The following is a 24,061-nucleotide window of genomic DNA, read 5'->3' on the forward strand; positions in this document are numbered from 1 at the left end:
GGAGGCACAGCCTGACTGTGCTGGAAGGAAGGCAGGAGGATGGACGGGGAGCCCCTGAAGATGCTTCCGCAGGGCCAGAGAAGGAGGCAGCAGAGGCACAGCAGTCCCTCCCTAAGGCTTTCTTTGAGCCTCATCCTCTGGAGGCCTTGTCGGAACCTACAGTGACCCTGAAGGGAAGTCACTGGGCCTGCTTCAGAGCAGGGGCCATGTCCTCACAGACATGCCCAGGTCAGCACTGGGCCACAGCTCTATTATTTAAGTGTTTCATAAAAGAGCAAACCTCCGGGGCTGGAAGAATGGCCGGGATCCTGACTCTTCCTGCACAGGAAATGGAGTAGCTGTGTCCAAGCCCTGGCTTGACCTGCAGTGGACTCACCAGCCCTGGCAGAAGTTTCCCAGCCTGAGAGGGCCCTGCTGTGGTTGAGATGATGACACCTGGGCCCAGACTGGGTCCCTCCCCTCCACACGGAGCCAGGACCCACCAGTCCCTACACCCACTGCTTGTGGACTCTGCAGCAATTTTATTGTAATTTCCTCGTTGTTGCAGTTAATAGCATTAGTTTGTTAATTACTGTATATTTTAAAAGTAAGATGAAAGGGAATTCCCACTGGAGACTTGTTCTTGGCTGAAACAATGTGATATGAGGGAAGGAAGAATGTCCACGGGTAATGAGCTTGCCCTGCTGCTTTCTGTTCCCTTGACAGTGCCTGGGGCCAGAGACGGGGCTGCCAAGGTGGGAGGCAGGGGCCCCACACAGAGTCCAAGCGCTTCCCTGGAGGAAGTCCTCTGCAGCACCCCACTTCTTAGCCCCAAACCTCTGGCTGGGTCTCCTAACCCCAGCCCTACACTATTGTCAGAGGGCGGCTTTAAGCCTCTGGGGAGGAGGGGTCTGCCTGAGGAGCCCTGGGACCGAGGGAACCAGACCAGAGTGAAATAAGACACGAAGAAACCCGGCCTGTGACAAGGAGCATTGATTGAGTAGGATAGAATTTTTATTAGGAAACAGCTGGAATTTGGGGAGAGGCTCCTACATTGAAATTCAGCCTGAGCCAGCAGCCCTAGAGGCGAAATGGGAGTGGGGGGGCAGGCACAGGTTTTGGCAGAGGCAGGAGCAGCAGCTAGTGGTTGTGCATAGAGAGCTGGCTGAGGGGGACGAGCAGGGCCTGCCATTGAGCCCTGACACAGCTGTTAGGGCTGTGGACTGGGTCAGTTCAGAGGAAGGGTGCCTTTGGTAACTCATCCAACTGAAGGGGGCTGCTGTGTGCTCCTAGAGCCCTGCGTGTTCAAGTTGCCCCCATACTCCCCACACAGAGCCATAAGGGAATGGAGGCTGGGGCTGAGCCCCAGGACTCAGGAGGAGTTGGGGGCAGAGGCCGGAGAAGAGCAGATAGGGAGAGAGAGGGAGGAAGGGAAAGAGACTTAAGACAGAGAAGGATGGAGGACTGGGAAAGAAGTTCATACAATCTACAGGAGCTGATTAAAATCCTGGAAGAAAATGTGATGGAAAGACTTTCTATCTTTCTATTGAGACATTTAACCTAAAAGAAATGAGTTAAATAATTTATACAGAGAACGAGTGAAATTTGCTTTGATCAAATTAAAAAATATGACTCTGGAAATAAAGTGTCTGCCGCGTCCTTTCCAGGCGGCAGAAAGAGCTGCCGAGAAACAAAATGACAAAGACATAAAAATAACTAACCCTAACCCGGCGAATATTAGCACCATATTTTTTGGGAGATTACACGGCATCACTGTAGGCCAAGAAGAGAAATCCTCTCTAAGCACCAACAGGAGAGGTTTTGCTCATTGAGGAAGCCCCATAAAAGCCAAAAAATGGATAAAATTTTCCTTTGCAAAAGTGATCCGACTTCACTCAGGGGTTGGCCCAGAAGCCACAAGGGATCAGGTTAAATTTCCCATTTGTGCATTTCAAAAAAAGGAGAAAGCCGCTCAGCTCCTCTCCCCAATTCTGTGTTTCTTGAAGATTATTCCTCTCCCATTTACCCTACACACACACACACACACACACACACACACCCACACACACACACACCACGCTGCCCTTTCTAAAAAAAATCCGGCAACGCCTCATTCCATAAAAGTAAGTGTTCCATTTCATCTGCTCTTAGGAAACATCACAGACAAACTCCAAAACTCATGAGCTATAAGCATAAATGCCAGCGACTTAGCCTCTTGGAGCCTCAGTTTGCTACTTTTTAAAATGGGGCTAGCATCCACTGCTACAGAGTCATGGTGAAGATTAAAGGAGATGAATAGAACCTGGCAGATAGAATATTCAGTAAGTGTTAGGAACACTATCTTCCTCCTCGACCTAAAGAAACATCCAGCAAGTATAAACCGAAATGCCAGAGATCCCTACCCCAGCTCCACCCGCACCTGGAAAGCCCATGGTGGGACACCATTAGTCCAGTCCTGGAGAGAATGTTTTAGCTTCATGGACAGCAGTCTCTCTGACTTTGGGGGCCCACTCGACTAAAAAAAAAACTTTTGTTTCCAAATAGCTGGGGAGAATATCCACAGATTAAAAGCAAGGGCTTCAGAGTCAGTACCAGGTTCAAATTCTGACTTCACCACTTACTTAGCTGTGTGACCATGGCCAAGTTAACTTAATCACTCCAGGTGTGTTACTTCATCTGCAAAATGGAATAATAATGGAACAACGCTTATGGGATTGAACAAGATAAGGGATGTAAACAGGGTACCTACTGTGTAGTAAAAGTTCAATAAATGACAACAGATATTATTTTTTGCAATGACCTTGGGAGAGACATTCAAGGTCAGTGTGATTTTTCTTCTCAAACCTTCTGTAATGGTTTCTGATCCCCAGACGGGAGGAGGGCCCAGCTGGCCTGTGTTCTGGCTGCACCACAGGAAGGACTGTGGTCAGCATTGGAGCCACTTTTACTGGTTCTCTGACACACCCTGGTGGCACTGAACAGGTGAACTAGGATAAAGGAAGGGCTCAGCCCACTGACACATGAGGTCTGGAGGAAGGATGGGGAAGGTTAGCTTGAGACCGAAGGTGTCATCAGGAAGCTGGAATGGTAGCCTTCAGATTTCCAAAGGTCTGGCATTTGCCAAAGGAAGGCTGAAAGTGAATATGAACTCCTACTGAAGAAACTTTCTTCGTAGTAATATAAAAGGCTGCCTCCATAGGTAGTGAGCTCCCTGTCCCTGGGAGTATGTAAATACAGCCTGAGGGCAATACAGAAGGGATTTGAGCATCCACTGAGGATCGCACTAGATGCTCTCTGTGTGACTCTCAGAGTCTGCCAAGAGGGCTCAGAAACTACTCAGCCTGGTTGGTCTCAGGTTTTCTGCCTCTGCCTTTCTTCTCTGTGTTCCTCCTTCTTTTCCTTCTCTATGGAATTATCTTCCTTCTCCCCACCACATCCCTCTGAGGACCCCTGAAAAAAGCAAAGACCATATGGAGATAGAGTCTGTGCATATTGCAGGTTTGTTTGGTTGAATGGTGTGAAGATGAAGGAGAGGCAGGTGATGGAGAGGCAGGTGATATATGTACTTGTGTGTATCTGTGTGTGAGAGAGACAGAGAGAAAGGGGGAGATTGGAAAAGAGGAGGAAGAAGAAGCAGAGAAAACAGGGAGATACAAAGAGAGGGAGAAGCAAGATAGAGAAGAACAGATAAACAGAAAAAGGGAAAAAAATCAGAGAAAAACGCTGAGGAAGAAAAACAAAAATGAGAGACAGGCGATTGAGGGAGGGAGAGCGCAGCTAAGGTGGAGAGTGGCGGTAGCCCTGCACCTGCAGCTGTCGATGCAGCTGGGCGGTGGGTGGGCCCAGAGCACACGCGTGTGCATACACAAGTCAAGCCGCTGAGCCACTGTCAGTGCAAGCATGTCAGCCCCGGGATGGGGATGAGCCGGCTTTTATCTCTTCCGGCTGTGCAGGATTTACAAGCTTTTGAAACGTAGGATTAATAAGAAGAGGCCGGTGTTTTAATCTATAATGGAACAGAAAGTATCATTATTGTTAAATAATGCACAGCCTGTCGTTTATTAAGAATTAATGGTTTATCGAGTGCTCAGGTTGCTGCAGCTGCCTCTGCCCTTCCAGGCCTGGGCTCCTAGCCACTGGCCTGGCCCAACTGGCCACCGAGCAAGCTGGAAGGGCAGCAGCCAGCTGGTTGGCCTGGGATGGAGAGGCTTTGGCTCTGGTTCAGAGGCTTGGCCTCTCTCAGTGGTCCTCCCTTGCTCAGGCTGGGGGCGGGAAGAGCTAGAGTGGAGGGAGAAGGTATGGGGTGTGAACCCCACCTCATTCCTTCAGCCTGGATCCATCAACTTCTCAGGAGACCAAAAAAAAAAAAAAAAAAAAAAAAAAAAAAAAAAAGCATCCTCACTGCATGGGACCTACCCATCCTGCTTCTCTTTCTAAGCCTATAAAGTTTAGTTTCCCCTTCTCACTCTGAGTCCTCTGGAGGTGGTGACAACACAGATGCAGGAGTCCCTTCTTTCTCCTTCTCCCCTCTGGGTCCTGGAGTGATGGATCACACACTTCCCAGAAGGAGAAACAGAAGCACCTGCAAAGGCACCCTGGAGAGAAGGGAACCACATTTCCTGAGAACTTTCTCTGTGCCAATTTTTCCATAGATATCATCTCACTGTAATCTGTATCATCACCCTAGGTGGTACTATTATCTCCATTTTATAGACGGAAAAACTGAGGCTTGGGGAAATTAAGTCATCTGCATAAGGCCACAACACAGATGGCAGAGCTGGACTATACTATTTTATTTCAAAGTCCTTTCCACTCCACACCTTGGGGCACCTGCTCTGGGCTTCCCCATTGTCTCAAAATGAATGACTTCAGGGACAGCATTTGAGAACTGCTAAGGGTCTCTGCATCTGTCATATGGAACTGCAACTACAATGATGCACCAAGCAACAGCAGACCTAGCATCTCCACCAGCCGGGAAAACTGAGTCATGGTTGGCAATCCAGGAGCCTGCCACTCCACTCAGCATCACAACCAGTCTCCAATCTTGGGCTCTTGTGACACAGAACTCCCTGCCCTCCCCAACCACCAATCTGCGTGGTTTGGGTCTTCAGCCAAATATTCAGGTCCAGACACAGAAGCTGACCATGTGTCCACTGTATCTGAGGCAAGAATCAGAGCTGTGTGACTTTGGGGAAGTTACTCAACCTCTCTGGACCTCTGTCACATAGTAATAGTGCCTGCCTCAAAGGATTATTGAAAGTACTAAATTAGGTCGTCCATGAAGGAGTTTGGCACAGACTCCACTGGGAGCACTCAGTGTTGATATTGAGGAAGAGGTGTGGCATTGATTCCAGCAGGAAAGTTCTCCCACTACAGCCCAGCATTTCCCACCCCATTCATTAATTCCACAAACATGTGTGAGCATGGACTATGTGACAAGCACACACTTGCTGAGCACTTGTGCTGGGCATAGAGGTGAGCTAGTCAGAGGCTGTGCCTATCTCCCAGACACTCTCTCCCTCATCGCACCCTTCTTAACAACCCTCTCCATCCCTCTCCCACCCCACCCTTCTTCATCTCACTCTATCTTAGCTCCCATCCCAATCTCTCATCTCCACCTTCTTCCTGCATCCCACGCCCGTCCCCACCTTGCACCTTCCACCAGCTCCCTCCCTCTCCCCATCCCAGCCTCTTCTCCATGCGCAGGTTTCTACCCTCCATTTCCTCCAACTCATCCCTTCCTCCCCGTGGCCTCATTCCCATCTCCTTCCTCATTCCCCTTTTCATTTCTCCATCCCCAACCTGGACTCCACTCCCACCCATCCTCATCTCACCCCAGTCTCCGCCCGATCCCCATTCTAGTCTTTCCCTGCCATTTTTCTTCTTTACCCCATCTCCATCTCTCCGTTTCCCCAGCCCCAGCCCCAGAACTCCAACCCTTCTGATTAGAGGGGCCCAGTGGAACCCATGGGGGAGGGGACACTGCCCCCAGAGGCCACTATGGGAAGGTGCATTCCAGGAGACAAACCCCAATTCCCCGAGAGCTGGTGCAGCCCCAGAACCTGCAGTTGACAGAGTCGGGGAGGGCGGCGACGCAGCGAGCAAGCTCCTCGCTCCCTGCCCCCATCCGTCCCCCTCTCCTCCGGGCGGGCCACCACGCTGGGACCTCGGCCCACAGCCCGGCTCCTCACGCGGCTCCTGTTTTATTAACCTGCCTGTCGCTGCTCTCGCCACTGAATAGGGCCTGTCGCGGGTGCTAAGGGGGTGGGGGGGCCTGGGCTTTGCCAGAGATCACCATGGAAACGGCAACCTCGGCCAATCAGTGGACAGGCAGCACCGAGTGCAGCAGGCAGCTCGGTCTCCGAAGCCTCGTGCAGCCGCAGGCTGACTCCTGCCTGACAGGCCTTCCACAGTGGGAAGGTGGGAGAGGATAAGAGCGGGGACAAGACCCTAGGAGAGGGGGCAGAGGCGCAGGAGTGGTGGGTAGTATGAGGCCAGGGGACACTGAGGGCTGGACTAGAAGATGGGAAGAGACTGGGGAAGGGGATTAGAGACTCTTGGGGTGGGGTTTTGGAGGAGCCTGGGGCAGGGGGCTGCATTTCTCCCCAGCTGCCGTTCTCTACCTAAGCCAAGGTTTCTCAGCCTCAGCACTATTGATATTTGGGACCAGGTGCTTCTTTGTTGTGCGGGCTGTCCTGTGCACTGTAGGATGTTTAGTTGTATCCCTGGCCTCTACCCACTAGAAGCTAGCAGCTAGCAGCATCCCCCCACCCCGGGTTGTGACAACCAATGTCCCCAGACATTGCCAAATGTCCCGTGGGGAGCAAAACCACCCCTGGGTGAGAGCTACTGGTCCAGACACTCACAGGGCAGTGGTCACTGTTTATGAAACGTGCTCTCTCTGAGCTGGCTTTTCTAGGGGAAGAAGGAAGGAGGAAGAAGATGAATAGGAGTGGGAGTGAAAGAGAAAGGAAGAGGAGGAGGAGCAGGAGGAGGGAGCCCAAGGCAGGGTTCCAGGTGGGTGGGAGAGCCTCTGGAAATAGGGATGTAGGAGAGAGATGCCCCAGGGGGGAGACATAGGGCTGCCATTTTGTGCTGCAAGGAAGAAATAAAGATTCCTAAATGCCTTTCCTCCTGGAGTTCCTTCTACCTGCTACAGCCCTTACCAACCCTGCTATAGAAATATTGTCTTTCCTTCAGGCCCATATCAGGCACCACATCCAAGAAGCCTTCCCTGATAATCTCAACACATTGAATTTTCTTAATTTTCTTTTTTTTCTTTTTCTTTTTCTTTTTCTTTTTTCTTTTTTCTTTTTTTTTCTTTTTTTTTTTTTTTGAGATGGAGTCTTACCCTGTCGCCAGGCTGGAGTGCAGTGGCGCAATCTTGGCTCACTGCAACCTCTGCCTCCTGGGTTCAAGTGATTCTCCCACCTCAGCCTCCCCAAGTAGCTGGGATTACAGGCACCCGCCATCATGCCTGGCTAATTTTTATACTTTCAGTTGAGACAGGGTTTCACCATGTTGGCCAGGCTGGTCTCAAATTCCTGACCTCAGGTGATAACGCCCGCCTCGACCTCCCAAAGTGCTGGGATTATAGGCGTGAGCCACCGAGTCCAGTTCTCCTTCTTTTTTTTTTCTTTTTTTTTTTTTTTGACAGGGTCTCACTCCATCACCCTGGCTGGAGTGCAGAGGCATGATCATGGCCTACTGCAGCCTCAACCTCTTGGGCTCAAGTGATCCTCCCACCTCAGCCTCCCGAGCAGCTGGGACCACAGGCACGTGCCATCATGCCCAGCTAATTTTTAGTTTTTTTTTTTTTTTTTTTTGGTAGAGACAGGATCTCTCTATGTCATCCAGGCTGGTCTTGAATTCCTGGGCTCAAACGATCCTCCTGCCTTGGCATCCCAAAGTTCTAGGAGGTGTGAGCCACCATGCCCAGCCCAGATTGAATTTTTTTTTCTCCAGGACTGCTCATTGCTTTGCTTCTACCTCCATGCTAGTACTCAGCACCCTGGTTCACCTACCAACAATAGTTACCTTTACTGAGGGTTTCCTGTGTGCCAGATGCTACAGCAAAGGCTTTAAACATGCTTTCTCATTTAATCCTCTTCACAGCTCCCTGCATCTCCAGTACTATTAGCATTTTGCAGATAAGGAAACTGAGACACAAATTAAGTAACTTGCCCAAGGTCACTCAACCAGTTAGAAATAGTAAAGTGAGGATTCAAGTCCAGGTTTTCCTGACTTTGGTGCATGTGTTTTAAGCCTCTGTTAGTGTCCATCTCTCACATTAGATTCAAACTCGCTGGCAATGCCTAGCACAGTGCTGGCGAGTAGTAGGCACTTGAGAGCTGTTTTGAATTGGCTGGTGGTCTCTGGAAAGGTCTGCCTGGGCAGCTGAGAAGGCGGGACTGAATTGGCAGCACCAGGGTGTTGAGTGCCCTCTAAAGCCCCTCAGGTTTTGCTGGGGCCTGGATGAGCTGGGCCAACCTCGTGAAAGGCAAATGCCACTGAGGCTACATCTCAGCCACACTGCCCCACTGGGCCACCTTGGGTCTCTGGACTGACCTGTCCCTCAACCCCATGGATGCTGGGCCATGGCCCCCCCTAGTGGCCAGAGGGTCATGGTGGCGGTGGTGTGAGATGGGAGTGAGGGCAGCTGGAGATCTCACAAACAGCCCAGTGGGCTTCCTTCCCTCTGAGCCCTATTCCTAGGTTCCAAGCTTTCTGAGGAATTGGAGCCAGAGGCCTCAGGAAACTGTCATTGTGGAGCCTGGCCCCTAACCGAGGCCTAGAGGATGAAGCAAACCCCCTTTTTCCCCATTCCTCCCTGCCCACAGTAAGATCCCCTTTCCCTCCTGCCCCATTTGAAATGAAGGGGGTAGTGTTGGCAGACAACTTCCATCACAGCCCGCCTCCCACCAGGGTTGATTTAACCCCCATCTCTGCCTTACATTCCACAGAAAAGGGTTTGAGGCTGAGGGGTGTCTGCCAGGAAGCATCACATGATGCTGCTTCCCACCCAGGTTAAGGTTTTGATCTGGAATCCAGGAGCTGGAGTCCCAGGGGGCTTACATCAGAGCTGCTTCCCCACCCCAGACACACATACACCACCCGCCTCCCCCAGGAACCTGCAACACACACACCTCAGCTTTGAAGGCAGGGCTCCTGACAGGCTGCCGTTCCCATGGCAACCCCATCCCCAGCTGCCCTACCCAGCGCTTCCTTCCACCCCCCTTCCTCCACCCTGAACCCACATCACCTTCATTCACAGAACAAGAACTGCTTCACATTGGCAAAGTGGACACCCCTTCCCCCAGTTCTCTCCCTTTTTTTCTTCCTCTTCTCATTCAATGGAGAACCCAAGACCAGAGAGAGTGAAATGAATGGAAAGAGTAGGACTACAGTGGATGAGGGCTAGGACAGGAATGGGAAGAAGCCATGGCTCAGTGCCTTCTGCCAACCTGCAGACCCCCCAACCCCAAGGCTCCAGCCTCTACTCTCAATCCCAGCTCTGTCTCAGTTCATGGATCTGTGCCTCTCCCAGCTCTATCTCTGTGGAGATCCAAGACCTAGCCAGGCTGTCTGATGGCCTTATGGCTCCAAGCATAACAGGGCCAGGTCCCAGCCTCCAGGCCCATGTCTCCAGCCACCGGCCAAACTGTAGCTCAGAGGCCAGGTGCAACAACTGGGCTCTGGAACTCAGCCCAGGAGTACTGAAGCTGCTCCTGTCCCTAACTCTGGTGCCCCTCCAGCATAAGACACTACCTTGCAGAGGTCACTGGGGAGTGAGGGGACTCTGATTTACAGTAGGATTGTGGGAAGGGCTAGAGGGGATTCTCAGAGCCCAGCCCTGGTTAAACAATGCAACTCCTCCTGCTGGGAGAAGGAAACTTGGCTTTTGGACCATTGGCAGGTGCTGTCGGAAAGTCAGGACAGGCATCAGTCCCATCTCTGCAGGAGGCGCTGAGCAATGGTCAGCAACTCAGTTTCACAATCAACCAGCCTGGATTTGAATTATCTGCCCTAATTTATTCACTGTGTGATGCCTACCTTCTCCAAGACTTGCTTTCCATATCTGAAAAATGGAGATAGTAATTATATATAGGTATATGACCAACATTTATGAACTCTACCACCTTTCCAGAGATAGTGCTTGAGATGTTATATCTCATTTAATCCTCAAAACAGCCCAGTGAGGTAGATATTATTATTATTATTATCATTATATCTAGTTTATCCTACAGAGAGGAAACTGAGGCTCAGAGATGTTAAGGTGGTTAAGGTGACCCAGCTATGGGGCTTTTTTTTTTTTTTTTTAAACATACGGGGTCTTGCTATGTTGCCCAGGCTGTTCTCAAACTCCTGGGCTCAATTGATCCTCCCGCCTCAGCCTCCTGAGAACCTGGGACTACAGGTGTGCAGCACCACTGCACCTGGCTAGGAGCAGGGCTTTTAATCCAGGCCCTATAAGAGAATGTATACACAGTGTCCAACAGCTGCTAACTAACCAGTAAGTGGGGATTTTCTCATTAGTGAGGTTCTAGGCCCTACATTGGCCTCATCTCTCATTTCCCTTCACTCTGGGGATACACAGCCTCCACTGGCAACCAAGACTGTGAACTTACTGGGTGAGAGTCAGGAAGGAGCCCAGGCTTGGTGAGATTGAGGATGTGGTACAGAGGGGACCTAATTTTGTGGCTGTGAGAGACCATCTCTAGCTGGCCCTTCAACTGTGGAAACAGAGCAAGAGGGTGAGGGCTCCGGGCCTCCGGGAGGCAGTGGCTTGTCCAAGGTTACCTGGTGAACAGACAGCTCCACTCCCCCATCAGCCTCCCAACCCAACCCTTTGGACAACACATCAACGTCAGAAGCCTCTGAGGATTAGAATCTCTAGAGAAGGGTGGAGAGGTGTAGGGGGGAAGCAATATTTCTACTAAAGGGAGCTGTCCTGGAGCTCAAACGCACACAACCATACTTACAATCCTCACTTCCCTTAAGGCTCACACCCAGTTCCTCCAGCTTCCATCCACCCCTTCCCTGAGCAGCCCCGCCCCTCCAAGAACCTCGGAACACTGGGGCCTAACCATCTCCCCCCACCCCCCATCTTGAGTGAATGTGCCGAACAAACAGCTTTGTTCTGCACACAATGGACACAAAGAACTTGGGAATTCACAGAATGGTCCTGAATTTCTGCTTCCTTCCCCTCCAAGCCCTAGAGAGATCCATTGTCTGTAAACTCCACTTAAAATATGCACCATAGCTCCAGCTGGGGAGCCACTTAAGACGTGCGGAAGCTCCTCCTCCCACCCCCACCCACTGCTTTCTCTCCTTCCTAGCCCTTTCAGAGCTAGGCAGAAAGGAGGGGGAGCAGCAGCCACCTAGAGTCCCTGATCGAGTCTGAAGCTGGGAATGACCCTGCCCACCACCAAGTTCCTTAAGTCAGACGCTTATCTCCCTGGGTCAGACCCAGCACCACTCAGCACCTGGGGCTCCCATGTTCACAGCTGCGTTGGGGTTGAAGGACCTGATCAGCTGGTGGACTACTAATCACAGAACCTTGATGCTGACATGAAGACTCCCTGGGGCCCCTCCCTGTATTCTCCTGTCTGCTTACAGACCCCCAAGGACAGGGAACTCACTACCTCCTAAGGCACCTGTTCTACCCCTGAAACTTCTCATTCTTGTAAGACCTTCCTTAGAAGGAACCCCGCCCACTTCTCCTTAACAACCCACTGGCAGGGCGCGGTGGCTCAAGCCTGTAATCCCAGCACTTTGGGAGGCCGAGACGGGCAGATCATGAGGTCAGGAGATCGAGACCATCCTGGCTAACACGGTGAAACCCCGTCTCTACTAAAAAATACAAAAAAACTAGCCAGGCGAGGTGGCAGGCGCCTGTAGTCCCAGCTACTCGGGAGGCTGAGACAGGAGAATGGCGTAAACCCGGGAGGTGGAGCTTGCAGTGAGCTGAGATCTGGCCACTGCACTCCATCCAGCCCAGGCGACAGAGCGAGACTCCGTCTCAAAAAAAAAAAAAAAAAAAACAACCCACTTCTTCACCTCCCCACTCCTATGTTAACATGGTCTTCCTCTGCTATGTGACAGCCTCATGGAATTTGAAGGCTGCCAATATATTCCCCTGAGGGAATATATTGGATATTTTGAATATACTGAATATATTGAATATATTGAACATAGAATATATTTGGAGGCTGCCAATGTATTCCCCCGAGGTAATATATTGAATATTTTGAATATACTGAATATATTGAATATATTGAACATGGAATATATTTGAAGGCTATCAATATATTCCCCTGTATACAGGGGATACAGATAAGTTATACAGATAAGATAACCAGCCCTCAGGCCAGGAATGTGACTCATGCCTGTAATCTCAGCACTTTGGGAGGCCAAGGCAGGTGGATCACTTGACGCCAGGAGTTCAAGGACAGCCTGGCCAACATGGCGAGACTCTGTCTCTACTAAAAATACAAAAATTAGCTGGGCGTGATGGCGGGCGCCTCTAGTCCCAGCTACTCTGGAGGCTAAAACATGAGAAATGCTTGAACCTGGGAGGCAGAGGTTCCAGTGAGCCAAGATCAGGCCACTGTACTTCAGCCTGGGAAACAGAGTGAGACTGTCTCAAAAAACAAACAAAAAAACCTCAGATAACCAGCTTTCTCAGAGGGTTGTAATTCTGGTGGGAAGTCAGATGCTAATATCAGATAAGATAATGCATAATCAGTAAGTAAGATAAGAAGTTGACTACAGGAACTTGGTAATATGAAAGCATCTAACAAAGGAAACTGATCTAGTGTGGAAGGTAGAAGGGTGGCCCACCGTAGGCTTCCTGAGAGCTAAAGAAAGTAGGATTTGGCCGGGCACAGTGGCTCATGCCAACACTTTGGGAGGCTGAGGTGGGTGGATCACCTAAGGTCATGGGTTCAAGACCACCCTGGCCAACATGGTGAAACCCCATCTCTACTAAAATACAAAAATTAGCCAGGCGTGGTGGCACATACCTGTAGTCCCAGCCACTCAAGAGGCTGAGGCAGAAGAATCACTTGAACCTGGGAGGTGCAGATTGTAGCGAATAGAGATTGTGCCACTGGACTCCAGCCTGGGTGACAGAGTGAGACTCCATCTCAAAAAAAAAAGGGGGGGCCTGGCACAGTGGCTCACACCTGTAATCCCAGCACTTTGGGAGGCCGACATGGGCGGATCACCTGAGGTCGGGAGTTTGAGACCAGCCTGACCAACATGGAGAAACCCCGTCTCTACTAAAAATGCAAAATTAGCCAAGTGTGGTGGCGCATGCCTGTAGTCCCAGCTATTCAGGAGGCTGAGGCAGGAGAATTACTTGAACCCGGGAGGCAGAGGTTGCAGTCAGCCGAGATTGTGCCATTGCACTCCAGCCTGGGCAACAAAAGAAGAGAGAGGAAAGAAAAGAGAGGAGAGGAGAGGGGAGTGGAGGGGAGGGGAGAGGAGAGGGAAGGAAAGAGAGAAAAGAAAGGAGGAAGGAAGGAAGGAAGGAAGGAAGGAAGGAAGGAAGGAAGGAAGGAAAGAAAAAGAGAAAGAAAGACAGAAAGGAGGGAAGAAAGGAAAAAAGAAGAGAAAAGAAGGAAGGAAAGAAGGAAGGAAGGAAGGAAAGAAAGAAAGAAAGAAAGAAAGAAAGAAAGAAAGAAAGAAAGAAAGAAGGAAAGAAAGAAGGAAAGAAGGAAAGAAAGAAAGGATTTAACTCCCAAAAGAGGGGAGGAAACAATATGCAGGGTGATGGGATCAGACTGTGCAAAGATCCTGTGGCAGGAGGGAGCCAGTCTTATTCAAGGACCGGAAGAGGCCAGTGGGATTGGAGGCCAGTGGTTGGGGTTGTAAGACTGTAGGTCTCAGTGAGGAATTCGGCATGATTCTAACAGCAATGGAAAGATACAAATGTGTACGTGCAATAAAAGCTGATTGACATTTGCCTCAGAATGACACAGATCTCTAGAGTCACTGGCCCAAAGCAATTTTCCGAGTTTTTGCACTTGCTGTGCCCTCTGCCTGGAAAGCTCTGTTTCCAGATTTTTTCTGAGGCTGATTTGTTCTCATCATTTAGATCTTGACCCAAACCACCCATCCTAAAGGAGCTCCCTCTACATGCACTGTTGCTCTCTATCCCTTTATCTTGTTTCATTATTTTTACAGCACTTTCACAATCTAAAACTAAATTGTTAATTTATTTGCTTGTTTACTGTTACTCTTTCCACTCGCTAGAAAAAAAGCTCAGTATGGGCAGGAATTTTGTCTTAGCAACTACCACATTCTAGCATCAGCATTGTGCTAGCCCACAGTAGGGCCTCAGTAAATAAATGAACAGGCCAGGCGCAGTGGCTCACACCTGTAATCCCAGCACTTTGGGAGGCCGAGGCGGGTGGATCACCTGAGGTCAGGAGTTTGAGACCAGTCTGGCCAACATGGTGAAACCCCTATCTCTACTGAAAATACAAAAATTAGCTGGGCGTGGTGACAGGCACCTGTAATCCCAGCTACTTAGGAAGCTGAGGCAGGAGAATTGCTTGAACCTGGGAGGTGGAGGTTGCAGTGAGCCGAGATCATGCCATTGCACTCCAGCCTGGGGGATAAGAGTGAGACTTCATCTAAAAAAATAATAATAATAATAATAAATGAACAAATGAATGAATTACTGAATGCACACTAAGATAAAACGGCCAGTATTTACCCACAAACATACACATATAAATGTATGGCTATTCATGGGCAAGTGCATGAGTACTCACGGTGACTCAGAGACCTCCCTCACCTACAAGGACCACCTCTCAAGGGGCCTCTTAGGCAATCCAGAGCCTGTACAGTTCATTGCCCTAGTCTAGCTAATCAATATCCACCTCCTCTGGCTGGATGAGGACCTGCATAAGCAGATATGTCTCAGGTCAGCCATTGGTTAATCAAAGACGAGGGTGGAATTTAAAGTGCCCTATGGAAGAGCGGTGGAAACAGATTGATCCATGTGGCCTGGACACAGTAAAACCTCTTACAGGCTCCATTTATTTCCCACCTCTCATCTCCCCTCTCCTCCTGGGGCCCCAGCCCATCTTTCACTGCTCCCCATTTTCCACTCCACTGGAAGTGGCTGAACCAGGCATTGTGTGGGACACAGGACAAAGAGATTAGAATTTAGTGGGATTTTACAGGGTTTGAGAATTTGACTAGTTGGGCAACATTTTAAACAAGCATTTATTGTCTTAGCAAGCACCTACTAAGTGCAAAGCATGGCTAGGGACTGCCAGATTCATTACATAATAGCTGATTCAGGGGAGATTGTGAAAAATGATTCAGTCGGAAACCTTAAGGTGGAATCCCTGTGTTCCCAAGGTACATGTCAGAGTGGGACACAGTTAATTCCCAGTTGGGGAGCTCTGGGATAGCTTACTAGAGTATCATTCTCAATAACTACCACTTTAATAGAGCACTTACTGTGTAAGCACATTTTACATGTGACCTTTCTGATTTAATCCTCATTCTAAGCCTCTGCGTATGTGTGATCGCTATTATTATCCCATTTATAGATGGGGAGACTAAGGCTCAGGGAGGATTAAGCGACTTGCCCAAATTTTCCACAGTTATTAAGTGGCAGAGTAGACTTTTTGAAGCTCAAGAGGAGACACCAGAGTCCCTGCTCTGGGACCCCACCATGATGCTGGTCATAGCTGTGCCTCAACGCAAAGGTAGGACTTAGGTGGGAAGATAGGAGAAGTCCATTCTAGGAAGAGGACACAGTTTGAGAAAAAGCTGATAGGCAATGGTGCCAGATGTTTTTGTGTGTGTGTATTTTTTTTTTTTTTTTTTTTTTGAGATGGAGTTTCACTCTGTGGCCCAGGTTAGAGCGCAGTGGCACGATCTCAGCTCACTGCAACCTCCACCTCCCGGGTTCAAACGATTCTCCTGCCTCAGCCTCCTGAGTAGCTGGGATTACAGGCACATCCCACCATGCCCAGCTCATTTTTTGTATTTTTAATAGAGACAGGGTTTCACCATGTTGGCCAGGCTTGTCTCCAACTCTTGACCTCAAATGATCCGTCCGCCTCGGCCTCCCAAAGTGCTGGGATTACAGGTGTGAGCCACCTCGCCCAGCCTAGATGTTTTTTAAAACTCTCTGGTAGCAGGACGGGTATGGATCTCCGATAGCCTGAGGTCCTAGGAGATTTAAAACAACAACAAAAATAACAAAAACAAACAAGCAAAAAACAACTATTGCTGACTTCTTCCTCCATCTGGTCTTTAGGATATTAGCCCCAGGATGGATTCCTTGCCCTGGGTGTGTCTTTATCTAGTTCCCAAACAGAACTTTATCCAAGTTCTGTTGAGGGTGCACTATTTTTGGTGAATTTGTCTTCTCCTTACCCTGGCTGGGATGGGGGCCACTTGGGGACACTTTCCAGGCTCAGCTGGTCCTCTGCCCATCTGCATCCCTGCCTCCTGACTCATTTCATTCCAACCAATAGAGTCTTGGCATGCAAATTTAATGAATAGGCAAAGAAATGATTGGCTCATTTTTCCCTGATGTAATAATGCCACTATTCAAGTAACTCCTATGAACCCTACCCCCACCCCAATTCAGGGCATTTGATCATGTTCTGGCAAGAATCCCCAACTCCTCTGTTTTCCCTTTTTTTCCCCATTCTGAGTTAGTGAATCACTTCAAAATGCCCGACTTATCTCTCCAGGGATGGGATGTCTGGAGGACCAGGAAGCCACCCTTAGGCCTGAACCGCTGCCATCTTTCTAGGAGGTCCCTTATGCCTCTGCTGACTGTGGGTAGCATCAAATCCAGGATAACGGAGCCCATTTACTAAGATGTTTTGCGAGAATCCCTGTCCAAAGCCTGACTGAACCAAACCCCAGCACGTCGGCTGTTCCTTTCAGCCCCTAATTCAGTAATTCTATTGAGAAAAAGAGATTGTGGGTTTTTTTATTTGGTGTGATTTATTCTTTATCATATAAATAATAATAATTTACACAAAGCTCATCCCCAAACAGAAGAGAATCTGTACATAAAAATAAACAAAAATTAAACTGAGCTGGGCCTGGTGCCCAGAAAACCAGCCAATTCCAAGTACAACCAGGGGGAAAAAATTCTCCAGGTCCTGGGAGCTCTGGGGCCTTGGCTGGAATTCTGGGTGGAGACTCTGGTCCGGGAAGCCATTGCCCTCTTTCCTGTAGATCCTGTGCCGGATGATGGCACCTCTGGCAGCCAACATTCATGGACAGCCAACAAGCAAGCTCATTGGGTTGGGAGGTGGGTGGGATTTGGGCGCAAGGGAAGAATCAGTTTTAAAACTCCTGGGAAGTGTTGCTTGCTGCTGGCTTCCAGGGGCTGTGAGAGATACTGTGGCTGGGGAGATGGGTGTCAGCCACCACCCAAAGGGGTAGAAGCTACCTATGGCTCCATCTTTCTCCTGCAGCTCCTTAGAGGCATGAGTTGGGCAGAGTACCCACTGATCTTCTGTTTCCTTGGAGCTCTAGCCCCCTCTCTGGAGGCTCGTTATTTCTTATAGATATTGAAAGATGACAAGCAATCTTCTTGGCCATTGATTAATTTCCCTCAGCAGGCACTCTTTGGCCGTTTGAAACTTCTCCTTCACCACCTCCATCTTATTGCAGAAAAGACTCTAAGAAGGAGACTGCCTTCCACATTCTGGTTTTGTACCTTTATTTACAAAGGGAGGGAGTATACTGTTTGGCTTTACTGTAGGCCCCATCCTCCCATCCCAAGGCAGGGGTTAGATCTGCATTGGTCTATAGGTACACAGTCATTTGCCATTAGAGACTTTATAAATGGTGATGTTGATCATGATAGTGAACGTGATAAGGCTAAGATGGTGATGGAGAAGATAAAAGGAAAAGGGATTTTGCTGGCAGTGCTGCGCCTGCCCTTGTGTCTGGGCTGATTATCTGGCTTAGCCTGAAATGAGAAATTGTGAAGGTGGTGGTGAAAGCTAAGGACAGAAGAAGAGGAAAGTGAAGGTAAATGTGTCCAGGTACAGGTGAAGCTTCCAGAGAAGAGCATTAGCACAGCATAGCGGTTAGGAGTCTAGATTCTGGGGCAGGACATTCTGGTTTCAAATTCTAGCTTGACCGCATACTAGCTTAGGGAAGTATTTAATCTCTCTGAGCCTCAGCCTCCCCAGCTGCAAAATGGGAATCATAATAGCACCTGCCTCGGAGGGTGGCTGGGAACACAGAGCAAGTGCCTGGCCCATGGTAAGTGCTGTGTGAGCATGTGCAACCTAAGGTATAGGTGGGGTTACAGTTACAGCCAGAGGAAGGGCCACAAAGCACAGCAAGCAGCACTGGGAAGATTCAGGAGATCTTGATCAGGTTCCATCACAGTCCTGTGTAACTTTCCCCATCTGGGCCTCGGGTGCCTTGTCAAAGGAGAGTTGAAGTAAATAATATTCAGCCCTCAGAAAGTCCCTTTGGGCAGCAAAGCTCTGTATGCATGACTGATAATGGTCCTGTGGGAACATCCAGACCCAGACTCTACAAGTCTATAGGTCCAGGTGTAGATTCAGCAGGCATGCTTCTGTCAGGGGTCAAACCGAGGGAGTTGCTGAGCCCGTTGAAACAGCCTCCTTTTAGGGGTAATAGAAAGATGAGAGGTGAGTTCTTGCCTGGGAGAGAAGACTCCAACTGTCCCTCTCTCCAAGGAAGCTGCTGGGCTCCAAAGTACAGCCTGATGGGGCCGAGCCGCCGATCCTGGTTGTACTGTGACTGTAGCCATGTTGGCATCTGCTCCCAAGTTTGGGTACATGAGGGGTTTCACTACCAGAACCAGCCTTTTCCAGTTCTGCCCCTTGTTTGCATTCTTGAGTTTTTTCCTACCCCCTAGGGTTGAAGGACAAGAGGGATAGAAAGGGCACTCATGCCCTGTGCCAAATTAAATCTTTATAGACCCCCTTCTCTAGGCCTTGTCTAACGATGTCAGAGCCCTGTAAAGTCCCCCAAACCAACAGGAGGCTATCAGAGGCTGCAGGGCAGGAATTGGCCACAGGATGTTTTCCCTTTATTCTGCCCTAGAGGAAACCCAGCTTCAGGTTCATGGCTCCCTGAAAATCAGGGGTGAGGAAGGGAGTTTGGCCTTCAGTACCCTGGGACCTTCATCAGTCCCTCACCTCTTCTCCTGACAAGCCTCAGCCACTCTTCCATCTGAAGGAGGGAGAAGAGCCCTGCTGTGTCCTGAATTCCAATCCTGAGAACTGTCACTCACATCATGGTCTCTGGTCCCAGCCTGAATTTCATCCAAGAATGGAGGCCTGTCTGGTCCCCATCAACCTAGGTGCAGGGGATCATGGGCTAGGTGTGTGCATTTGGTTAGTGCTTAGAAGATATAATACAAACATTAGTAATCCACTTGAACTCTTACTCTGTCAGGCTTTACGCTAGATGTTCATGCATCACTTTACTGAATCCTTATTTCAGAGTAGGAAACAGGCTCAGAGAAGTTAGGTCACTTATTCAAGGTCACACAGTTAGAAAGCTTCAGAGTCTAGATTTGTGGATCTCTCTAATTCCAAAGGCTGTGCTCTTATTCACTGAGCTTTGCAACATGTACCTGGATGAACATGAGGTCTCCCGCCTGACACTCAGTTTACTAACAATGTGCGCTAAGGACAGTGTAGTGGGCCAAGGGGGGCCACCTTCAGGCCTCAGATCCACCTGCCCACCCATGATCTCCTGTCAAGACTGTCCAGGGAGCCTCCCAGAAAAGCTGGAGCAGAGCCCAGAGCCATCCCGATGCCTTAAGGAGGCAGCCAAGTCTTTGCTGAGTCTGCAAACCCTCATCTACAGGCCCCCCATGAGCTCATTTTGAGAACCCCCCAATACCTCTCCCCAGCCCCTGCTCCCTCCATCAAAGTGGCCCTCCAACCCCTCTTTCTGTTTTCTCTCCTACCTGCAAAGCATTCCCTGCAGCACCCCCAGGTTCCCTTTGTCCTGAAACCCAGACCTGTAGGGTTAGACTGGTCCAGCCTGCAAATCTCCCAGTTGGGCTTCTTTTGGGGGTCACAGCTTCAGAAGCATCTCTGCATCTTGCCTGTACTTCGATAAATCATATTAAAACCTGAATCTCTTCGCTTCTCCTCTGAAACCCCCTCCTCCCTGCAACTTCTCTCTGCTTACCAGCTGCACAATGCAGTCAGAGGGAAGGGGGTGGACTGGCAGAAACCAGCTTGTTTCTGAGGCTGGAAAACAGAACTGTAGGAAATTAACAGGCTGAGAAATGTCTGCTCGGCTCCGTGTTTGTTTTGCACCCTCAGTCTTTCTCTCTGCAGCTCTCTCCTCCTGCCCCTGCCCCTCTCCCACTCTCCGCTGCTCAGCATGGGCACCTGGGGCTTGGCGGCTGTGTGTCTGGGCCTTGCAGGAAGGTGCATCTTGGTGTGTGTGCAGGAGTGTGCGTGTGTGTGTTTCTCTGTGTGTGTTTAGGGATGGCAGACCTGCCCCTCCTTCAGAGGCAGCTTAGCCAGAAACGCCAGCGGCAGAGACAATTGTGCGGGTGGGGATGCTGAGCACAGAGCCGGCAGAGCCCGCGGGCAGGCAGAGAAGCACCACACAAGAAATTGATTCCATTAAAAAGTAATCTTAAATTTAATAAAAGTTATGATTTGATTATAGCCACAGAACCTACAGGCAAGAGGGAAGGGGGGTGGATTCTAGTGATGGATAAACAGAAAGAAAAAAAAAGAGAGAGGGGGAGGGGAGGAGAGAGAGAGATGCTTAGGTTTGGATGGATGAGAGGATGGAAAGACCTGGGGGTGGGGAACGAGACCATTTTCTCTCCCTCAGATGGAAGAAAAAAGCCTGTGGCTGGATTCCAAAGAGGAAGCAAGAGTGAGGAGTGAATGAGGAGATGCAAGGAGCTCTAGGGAGATGGAGCTGTTGGAGGGGGCTGGGGACATAGATGCATGGCCTGGGAGAGGCGGAGGTGCAGGAGGGATGGTCTGGAGCCTTGGGAAGGCAGGTAAGGAACGAAAAGCCCCTTCAGCTGTCAGACAGGCAGTCCTGGGTTTCCACTCCAGGTCAACCTCTTCCCAGCAGTGTAACTTGACCTCTCAGACCTTCATCTTTTTCATTTGCCAAATGGAGCCATGGAGATAGTGCCTACCTCACAAGGTGGTTGTGAGAATGAATGAAATTGTGCAGGTGCATCTCCTGGGTGCTCAGTAAAAGACAGGTCCCTTCCTGACCTTCCCTGATGGAGGTCATTGCCCCAATACTGCCCCCTCCTGTTTATTTGCAAGCACTGGCCAATCCTACTCCTTTCTTTTATTCTTTTTGCAATGGAGGGGACTGAGTGGCCTTCATCTCCAGTCTCCATCTGGAGGCTGGTTCTCCTGGGTAGTCGCATACTTTGTCCTTTGCCCACCTCTCTAGAGCATGAAGAGGGCATGGGCAAGGCACTCTAGAGCCCACTTCCACTATGAGCTAACGGGACACATTCCCTTGCCTAATCTGCCACCCCCCGCACCCTGCTTTTTCTCTCCCCCTCAGCCTAGAATCATGTGTAAACACAGAGCTGAAACTCTCCTGACCCCTGAGAAGTGTGCCTTGGGTGAGACTGCCCAGGTCCAGCCCCTTGGCCACCATAATCAGGTCCTGTTGGGTAGAACATTTGGCTTTCAGGCAAGTCTCCTGTTGTTCCTTCCAGCAAGCCTGGGCCCTGCCTCTAGGCCGGCTGGGAGGGACCTGGGACCTGCAGGGTCAGCACTAGAACTGGTGAGTGGGGCCTGGGCAGGAAGCCAGGACATCACTGTGAGATGCTATGTGAGGCGACAGCCAGAAGATCTCAGCTACCCCAGAGTCCAGGGACTGAGAACCAGGAAAAATCGTCACAGCAACAGGAGTCTCCTGGGGAAGTAAGAAATCATTCTGAGGATAACACGGCCAGTTCTGCTCAGTCATCTCCTCCTACCTGGGCTGCTTTTAGCAAAGTACCTCCACCTGAATTCACTCTTGCCTCGTGGCATGTTCAAGGCACTGCTGGTTGGAGACACTGAGGAAGACAGGACAGGCGGTATTAGCATCTTCATTTTACTGACGACGAAACCGAGGTCAGAAAGGGCAAGCTACTGACCCCGGGCCACACAGCATGTAATATATGGAGATGGAACTGAAAACAGGCATTTAGACTCTGGATAGAGGCGCCACAGCCTACCCTACCGAGTGTCACTCATCATGGCTACGTGTACTGGAGGCCTTGTCACCACTGCTGTCACCATGCTGCTCAGCTCCGCCTTTTTTTGCCAATATCACCACCTCAGGCTCCATCACAGCAGCTGCTAGCCTCACACACACATCCTTTTCCAGAAATGGCAGCCCAGTCTGGGATTCTCATGCCCCATATAGTTTCCAAAAGAAAGAAACTGAAGCCCTGAAGGTGGGGCAGTGGCCTAGAGACAGTGGAGCACAGTGACCTGCAGCTAAGAGGCTTTTGGCATTGCTGAGGGTCTGGCTGGATACAATCTGGCCACTACCTCCAAAGGATTTCCAGACCTCTCCCCCTGAACCAAGACAGGGAGATGGATAGGCCATCCTGGGTGGGGACCTCCGGTGGGGCACCCTGCCGCTTCCCTCACACTCATGCTGTGTGCCAAGACAGAAATCCCACCATGCTGCCCAACCTCAGTCTGTCCGATGTCTGTTTTCTGGTTCTATTCTCTGTGAAGAGACAAGTCTAGCCACTCCCTGTGTAAAAGCCAGCCACCCTCCTCTTCTTGAGGATTCTCTTCCTCCTCCTCTGCAGAGACTGAGGCATGGAGGGCAGTGTCTGCGGTGAAGGGATCATTTAGGAAGAGGTCCTCCAGTGAGGTCTGATCTCCGTCGGTACCCTACGCTGTTTCCTCAAAAGCAGATCCTTACAACTTTACTTGAAATGGTCCTTAACTCTAAGAGTTGCCTTTAGAGGTGGGCTTTAGAAGGGGCTACCGTGGAGTCCTGACTTCTGTGTGACATTCATTAATAAATCACCTTCCCCAGCCACTCCCCAGAGCTTATCTTCCATGATGGATGCAGAAAATGGTTCAGTCAGGGAAAGGAAACCAACATGGGCCAAGAGCCTACTGCACACCAGGCCCATGCTAGAGGCTTGACCTACAAGATGCCATAGGATCCTTGCAACAGCTCTGTGAGGCAGCTGTTACAATCTCCACTGGGCAGTTAAGGAAACAGAAAATCAGAGAGGTTAAGTGACTTAACCAAGGTCACACAGGAAAGAGGTGGCAGAACTGGGATTTGAACCCAAATACATCTGAATGGAAAGGCTATGCTCTTTCTACCTGGGGTGACTTTCATCACTGGTTCAGCCCTAGGGATGGAGGGCTCCTTCACAGAAAAAAGTTCTCCACTCCAACTTGGCAGTATTTTTCAAAATGAAAAATTCATACATATTTTGAGCCAGCAATCTCTCTTCTAGGAATAAATCCTCAAGAAACACTCATACATGTGCACAAAGTGTATTAGATATTCTTGTTTGCAAAGCAAAATATCAGAAACAAACCAAATGTCCATCAGTAAGGGACTGGATAAATAAACTGAATGACTATGTAGCTGTAAAAAAGGAGGAGCGCCGGGTGCAGTGGCTCATGCCTGTAATCCCAACAGTTTGGGAGGCTGAGGCAGGTGGATCGCCTGAGGTCAGCAGTTTGAGACCATCCTGGCCAACATGGAGAAACCCCATCTCTACTAAAAACACAAAATTAGCAGGGCATGGTGGCACATGCCTGTAATCCCAGCTACTCGGGAGGCTGAGCCAGGAGGATTGCTGGAACCCAGGAGTTCAAGAACAGCCTGGGCAACATAGGGAGACCTCGTCTCTACAATTAACAAAGAAATTGGCCGGGTGTGGCCTCATACCTATAATCCCAGCACTCTGGGAGGCCAAGGTGGGTGGATCACTTGAGGCCAGTAGTTCGAGACCAGCCTGGCCAACACAGCAAAACCCTGTCTCAACTAAAAGTACAAAAAGTAGCCGGAGGTGGCCGGGCGTGGTGACTCACGCCTGTAATCCCAGCACTTTGGGAGG

At 49.9% G+C, this 24,061-nt stretch overlaps 1 long non-coding RNA gene across 1 annotated transcript in view; it reads right to left on the reverse strand.

The window, feature by feature from the left end:
* LOC103885462 overlaps positions 1–23,698 on the reverse strand; it is a 46,339-nt gene extending 22,641 nt beyond the window's left edge. The window contains exon 1 of the long non-coding RNA XR_002522785.2: positions 16,387–23,698. This is a non-coding gene — a long non-coding RNA (uncharacterized LOC103885462). The remainder of the gene's footprint in view (positions 1–16,386) is intronic.
* Between the last annotated feature and the right edge of the window lie 363 nt (positions 23,699–24,061).

The sequence above is a fragment of the Papio anubis genome, chromosome 5, assembly GCF_008728515.1.
Source record: "Papio anubis isolate 15944 chromosome 5, Panubis1.0, whole genome shotgun sequence".
NCBI lineage: Eukaryota > Metazoa > Chordata > Mammalia > Primates > Cercopithecidae > Papio > Papio anubis.